Source organism: Macaca mulatta, chromosome 7, assembly GCF_049350105.2.
Source record: "Macaca mulatta isolate MMU2019108-1 chromosome 7, T2T-MMU8v2.0, whole genome shotgun sequence".
Lineage (NCBI taxonomy): Eukaryota > Metazoa > Chordata > Mammalia > Primates > Cercopithecidae > Macaca > Macaca mulatta.
Window position 1 is genome coordinate 30,163,618 of NC_133412.1, and position 6,559 is coordinate 30,170,176.

Here is a 6,559-nt window from a genome sequence, read left to right on the forward strand (position 1 = left end):
CAAAATTGATATATCTAAGTTAATTTTATAGGTATAATGTAGATATGTATGTGAATGAAAATAAAATACTACTGCTCTACGTAGAAAGTTGAGTATTTCATTCACATTCCAGAAACTGTATATTTGAGTTGACCAAAATACTTTTTAGGAGAACTTCTTTTTGGAGAAGTGGGAGGCTTCCTTCTATTTTGTCCTCCAAGCTACCATCATCTCCTCACTCCTTCACCTAGTTTTCTCCCTGCTCCCACCCCTAACAGGCAAATCTTGACAAAGCTGTCAGAGTGATTATTTAAAAATGAGGCCGGGCGCGATGGCTCACTCTTGTAATCCCAGCACTTTGGAAGGCTGAAATGGGCAGATCTTTTGAAGTCAGGAGTTCGAGACCAGCCTGACCAACATGGTGAAACCCTATCTCTACTAAAAATACAAAAAAATTTAGCTGGGCATGGTGGCGCATGCCTGTAATCTTAGCTACTTGGGAGGCTGAGGCAGGAGAATTTCTTGCACCTAGGAGGTGGAGGTTGCAGTGAGCTGAGATCATGTCACTGCATTCTAGCCTGGGTGACAGAGCGAGACTCCGTCTCAAAAAAAAAAAAAAAAAAAAAAAAAAAGGGAAGTCAGATCATGTGGCTCTCTTGCTTAGGACTCACCAATGGCTTCATACCACATTTGGAATACTATTGAACATCCTTTCCATGGCCCACAAAGACCAGCATGCTTAGTCCTTACCTTGCTCTCCAACCCTGTTTCCCACAACTTCTCTTCTCCTTCCCTTTTATCCAGCCTCACTTACCTCCTTCTGGTCCTTGACTCAGGGCTTTGAATTTGCTGTTCCCTCGCTCTGCATGCTCTGCATGGCTCTCCCTCAGATACCCATGTGGCTGACTTCCTCAGTTCTTCCAGGCCTTTGCTTAAACGCTCTTCCTCAGACAGGCTTCCCTGATTGTCCTATATAAGGAAGGCCCTAGTCCCTCTCCAGTCCCTTGATCCGCTTCATTTTTCTTCATAGAACTGATAACTCTCTGACTTTGTTACGTGTATGTTTGCACATTTGCCTGTCTCCTTCACTGGAAGGTTAGCTCCGTGAGGGCTTTGTCTTTTTTTAAAATTGAATGCTGAATTCTCAGTGCCTAGAATAGTGCCTTGCATATGGTAGACAGTCAGTGTATTAGTCTGTTTTCAAGCTGTTGACAAAGACACACTTGAGACTGGGCAATTTACAAAAGAAAGAGAGTTAATGGACTTATAATTCCATGTGGCTGGGAAGGCCCCACATGGCAGCAGAGGAGAGAAGAGAGCTTGTGCAGGGAAATTCCCATTTTTAAAGCCATAGAATCTCCTGAGACTTATTCACTATCATGAGAACAGCACAGGAAAGAGCAACCCCCATGATTCAATTACCTCCCACCAGGTCCCTCCCACAACATGTGGGAATTGTGGGAGTTACAATTCAAGGTGAGACCATATCAGTTAGTTACTATCTAGTACATGACTATATGATGTCTACTGAGCACCAGTTATGTGCTGGACGTTGTTCCTGCTGCTTCTGTGTATGTGCCAACTTCTTCTTCTTCTTCTTCTTTTTTTTTTTTTGTGAGATGGAGTCTCGCTCTGTTGCCCAGGCTGGAGTACAGTGGCATCTAAGTGTATACAATCAATTAATAACATTAACTTCTATTCACTTTAGAAGTCTGTCTATTGCTTTGCTATGGCCTTCATTTTATCTTTAGTTAAGCCCAGCCTTTCTCAGTATTTCAGAGCTGTTTAGCCTCCTTCTTTCTCCCTTAAGGGTACAAAGAAAACATACAAGTTCTCCCTTGTTTCCTGTCTTCCATTTGCAGATCTCTTTTTTTCAGCCCTCTCTGTAGAATTGGGATTCCTTTAACACAGCTTTCAGGGATTTTCTATCAGTTTGGGTGCCCAGAGCAGGGCAATTCCATAGTGTCCAAGCCAGGATTTCTAGTATGACCCTTCCCTTAATCTAGGAAACCCTCTGGATAGCTAAACTATGTTTTCTAAGCAAGGAACATTTGCTGTTCCTTTTTGCTTTAAGATTCACACATATGGCCTGAATCCACTGATTTTTATTTCAAAAGTTCTTTCAGTATCTATATTGAAGTGTGCTGATCTGGAGCACCTGCTTGAAAGCTAAGACCTTAGCTATGAATTAACACAGTCACAGTGTTTAAAATGAGCAGAGAAGGTCTTCTCTATCCTGAAGAATTGCTGACTGGGTGACCCAGCTCCTTTGGAGAGGTCACACATGGTACAGTGACCTCTCCATTCAATGCTCTGTTTTCTCTGCTCCTGTACTCATGCCATCCTTCATCTGGCTCTTCCCACTGGCAGCTCTTCCCATCTTACCATCGACCTTTGCCTTCTCCACGTGTTCACTTTGAATGATCACATGGCCACTCCATTGTCTTCTCATTTCCAGGTATTGTTTTGTCACCTTTTTAGGCTCTCTCAGGTATTTCATGTGGATGCTCCGTCTTCCAAATGACATCTCATGCTCTCTGTGTGCATCGGCGTTAATCTTAGTGACAATTCCAGTGTCTGTAAAGGATTTCTTTCACCCCATGGGCCAGGCCAGATTCTAACTCTGTGGCCTTCTTTTTCATACATCTTTGAAAGCTTTCTTTCTGAGAAGCACATTATTTTGAACTCTTTTATTCCTCCTCTAGTGTGAGCTATAATTGTTTGGAATTTCCAATCCAATTTCTTTTTCAGGTACTCTCTGCAACTAGCCTGCAGGTGAGGTCATTTGCTCTTTGCACACAGACACCACTTCTTTCCTGATTTAGCTTCTAGACGATGCATTTTCAGCTTGAAGTAAAACCATTTATGCCCATTTGCTTGTCTCTGGCTTTTGCTATAATTTTCCAAAGGGATATTTGTGCCTTGTATCCTCATCACGATATAGTGGCTTGGATATAAGATGAGGAGATGCAACTCTTTGGATTTTAATGCTCACTTGGTCATTGCAATTATTTGTGCTTTTTGAGAAGTAATGTTTTTAGAACTGAATTACCTTCTTAGTAAAGAGAGGGCAGCTCTGGAGTCTAAGCTAATGTGCCATTAGAGAGGGCTAAGCTTGCTAAATGAAGATTCTTTCATTTTAATTTGACTGTTACCCAGGGTCAACCTTAAAGTATATTTAATGGTTATGAATATTGTAGCAATGGATTTCTTCAGATTTTTCATAAAATGGTTGATGCTCCTTGCAAAAAATTAAGACATGCAGAAATTTGAAAAGAAGTAGGAATACTAACAATAAATGGCCCGTCCATAATTTCACCACCAAGAGGGAAGACATTTTTTTCTTCTAGTCTTTTTCCTCTTCTGATGACATGGTTCAATGCAGCCATTTTTATCAAAAGTTGGCAACTCACACAGTGATCTAGGACTGTAGCAAAAGCCTTGATAACTTTGCCATTGCCTGTTACTTTAAATACATATTTTAATTCAAGTCACTTCTCAGCCTTGTAGATGCAGTAGATATCAACCCTGGAAAGAATCTCATTTCCCTTCTAATGTGACTACTACTAATTGATGCATGAATCTTCTATAGTTTTCCTAGAAAGTGCCATCAAGGTTCTGTTGGCTGGAGTTGGACCTTTGTTCCTGTGGTTTCTTTTGCCTGGAATGAATCCTCCCCATCTCTGTAGGTCTAAATTATCCCCCCTTTCAAGTCCCTTAGACTAAAGTCTTACTTGATCCCCTCAACGCTGAAATTTTTGATTTACGCTTTCATTTATTTATTTGAGTAGTACAATACCCTGAGCCTAGAATACCCTATTTCTGAAATCTTGATGGTTACATTTTCTATTTCAAAGACAATAGTGGCTTTTTTATTTTTCAGAGATTGAGATCTTGTATTGTGGGAAATGGAAGGACTATTCTCTCTTCTTTATGCATGGGAGACTCACATTTCAATATGTCTTTGGTTATGCAAACGTAAAGAACAGATCCTGGTCTGGAAAGGATAGTTTGAAACCATGAGGAGGGAGAAAATTCAAAATGATGGAAAGTGTTGTACACTGTAGGAGTTGCCTCTCTGCAAGGATTGTTTTGGTATTGACTAGAAGACAAAGGGGAAATTTACTCTTCTAGATGTAGAGAAGGGGTTGTCAGGCATTAGTCTCATGGTGGGGAACTTATGTTCATGGAGGTGGTAAATTTGCTTTGAAACATGGTGGCATGTATATGAGGAAACTAAGGGAGAGATGCCTTCAGAGGCATAACTCTATGGACTCTGGGAGCAGTGGTCTTACACCAAGTTTTGTGGGTTCTTCCCTGTGTTGTGACTCCCCTTTATCCTCCTCAAATTTTCAGTAAGTTCTGTTGAACACCATGGTCTGCCCAAGGCTGTGTATTGGGAAATTAAGGGAGAGTCAGCATCCTCACTGGAGAAGAATTGGTACTGAGAATGCTCAGGTGGCCTGGAAAAGCTGGCTAAACCAAGTGGTGATGCACAGAGAGGCCTAGCATAGTAATCCACATCTAGATGTGACAAAAGTGGAAGCCAAGATGACCTCTGGGGGGCAAATACATCCCTCAGGTACTTCGAAAATACCTGGGCAGGAAAATCTGGCTAAAGACTCTGCAGGAAGTAGGATACGGTAAAATAAGGAGCCCATACCTTTGTTTCTTAGCTTGTAAAGGAAAGGGTAATCCCAGGGCTAGAGAACTGAAGACTGATGAGTCGTACATGGACTCAACAAATATTTGTTGAGCACCTACTCTGTGCCTGGCACAGCACTAGGTACTGGGGATACAAAGATATCAAAGAAACTCTCTGTCCTGATAAAACTCATAATAACATGTACTGGATTTTCTTGGTGGTAGCGTGAAAATACAACAAGGCAAATGTTGTAGTAGAGATGCGTACGTGACACCACTTGAGTATGAAGAATGGGGTGCCTGACTCTGCCTAAAAGAGTGGAAAAGACAAAGGAACACTTCCAGGAGGAGGTGATATATAAGCTGAGTGTTAAAGGGTGAATGAGAGTTTAGATAAGATGGGAGAATACATTTCAAGCCGAAGACAAGGTTTATATGATGAACTGGAAGCTTTTGGATTTTATGCACCCAGTGGGATATGAATGTAAAACAAAAAGCATGCCAAAGAATTACATGATCAACTATGCCTTTAAAAATAAATTATTCTGTGCCACTGTAAAGGATATTCTAGGTTGGACTTCCTCGAAACACAGCCTGACATGGGGATTCTTGTGAAAATGACTAATTGAAGGAGTGTTATTAGGGAAAAAATAAGCGAGTGAGGGAAGTGGGACAAGGCATGGGCAGAAGCTGGGAAAGGATGTGATTTAAGGAAGAGTCTAGGCTCAGTTGGATCTCAACGGTAGCTCTGGAGTGTGAATTATACCACAGAGATTGCCCTTGCTGCCCCCAAGGGGAGGATGGGGTCCCAGACATCTCCAGGTAGAATGGCTCCACCAGTTGCAGACAGTCCTCCAGAAAAGAGTGTAGGTATGAGGGGTTAGCAGCCCAAACCTGTAGTGTCCGGGGCATAAATGCATTGAAAGCATCAGCTAATAAAGGGTACCTGGGCAGGGCTCCAACAGCATAGGCTATAGAGGATGAATCAGGATCATCTCACTGGAAGTGGAGGGACTATAAGGAGTTGCCAGGAAAAGCATGATGTGTGGTGAGGGAGAGAAAGGGGTAAATTTAAGAGAGATCTATGAGATAGAATTGATGGAATTTGGTGATTAGTTTGGATATGACAGTGGTAGAGGAGAGAGAGGATTCCAGGTGCACCTCAGTTTGGGATCTGGGCGGCTGGGTGCCTATTGTCTAGGAACTATTTTTTGTTGTAGGGGTTTAGGTGAGAAATAGATTTGTGAGCAATGTTGTTGAATTTGGATTTGCTTTCCTCAAATTAGGGTTCCTTGCCAAACACCCAGGGACTGATGGTCAGTGGGCAGGTAGAAATCCATTGCTGTAGCTCAGAGGAGAGAGCTAAGCTGGAGAGTTTTAGACATCATCAGAGTCTGGCAATCAAAGCTGAAAGGTTGACAAGATTACCCAGGGAGAGGAAGACAATGTAGACCATGCTTAAGACAACTCCCATGGTACCTTATACCCAGCAGAAGCTTAGTACATGTTGAATTGAATTGCAAATATTTAATAAAGTGCTCTTTCTGGCTCCCAAACCCAGTTCCCCATCAGACGTCATTGACAAAAGATCAGTGGGCTAAAAATGACATTGGTTGTACGTTTTGAAATTGTGACATGGAGATTCGTTCAATGAGAGACATCAGTAGACCCTGGGTTGCCTCTTTCTACTCCCAGCCTGAGCTTTCAGCCAGGGGTCTCGCCAACCTATCCTGTCTTCTCAGAGCTGGCTGTGTGGGATTCCAAAAGGGGTGTGCAGATGTCCCAGGGACCTTCTTTCTACAGGCACTTCTAAGAGAAGCAAGAGATGCACAAAGAGACCTGTAAAAAGGGGAGAGCAATACTTCTATCCACACAACCCTAGGTGCCTTGCCCCTGGGGATAACAGGAATGGAGAAATCTCCTTTATTATCAACAT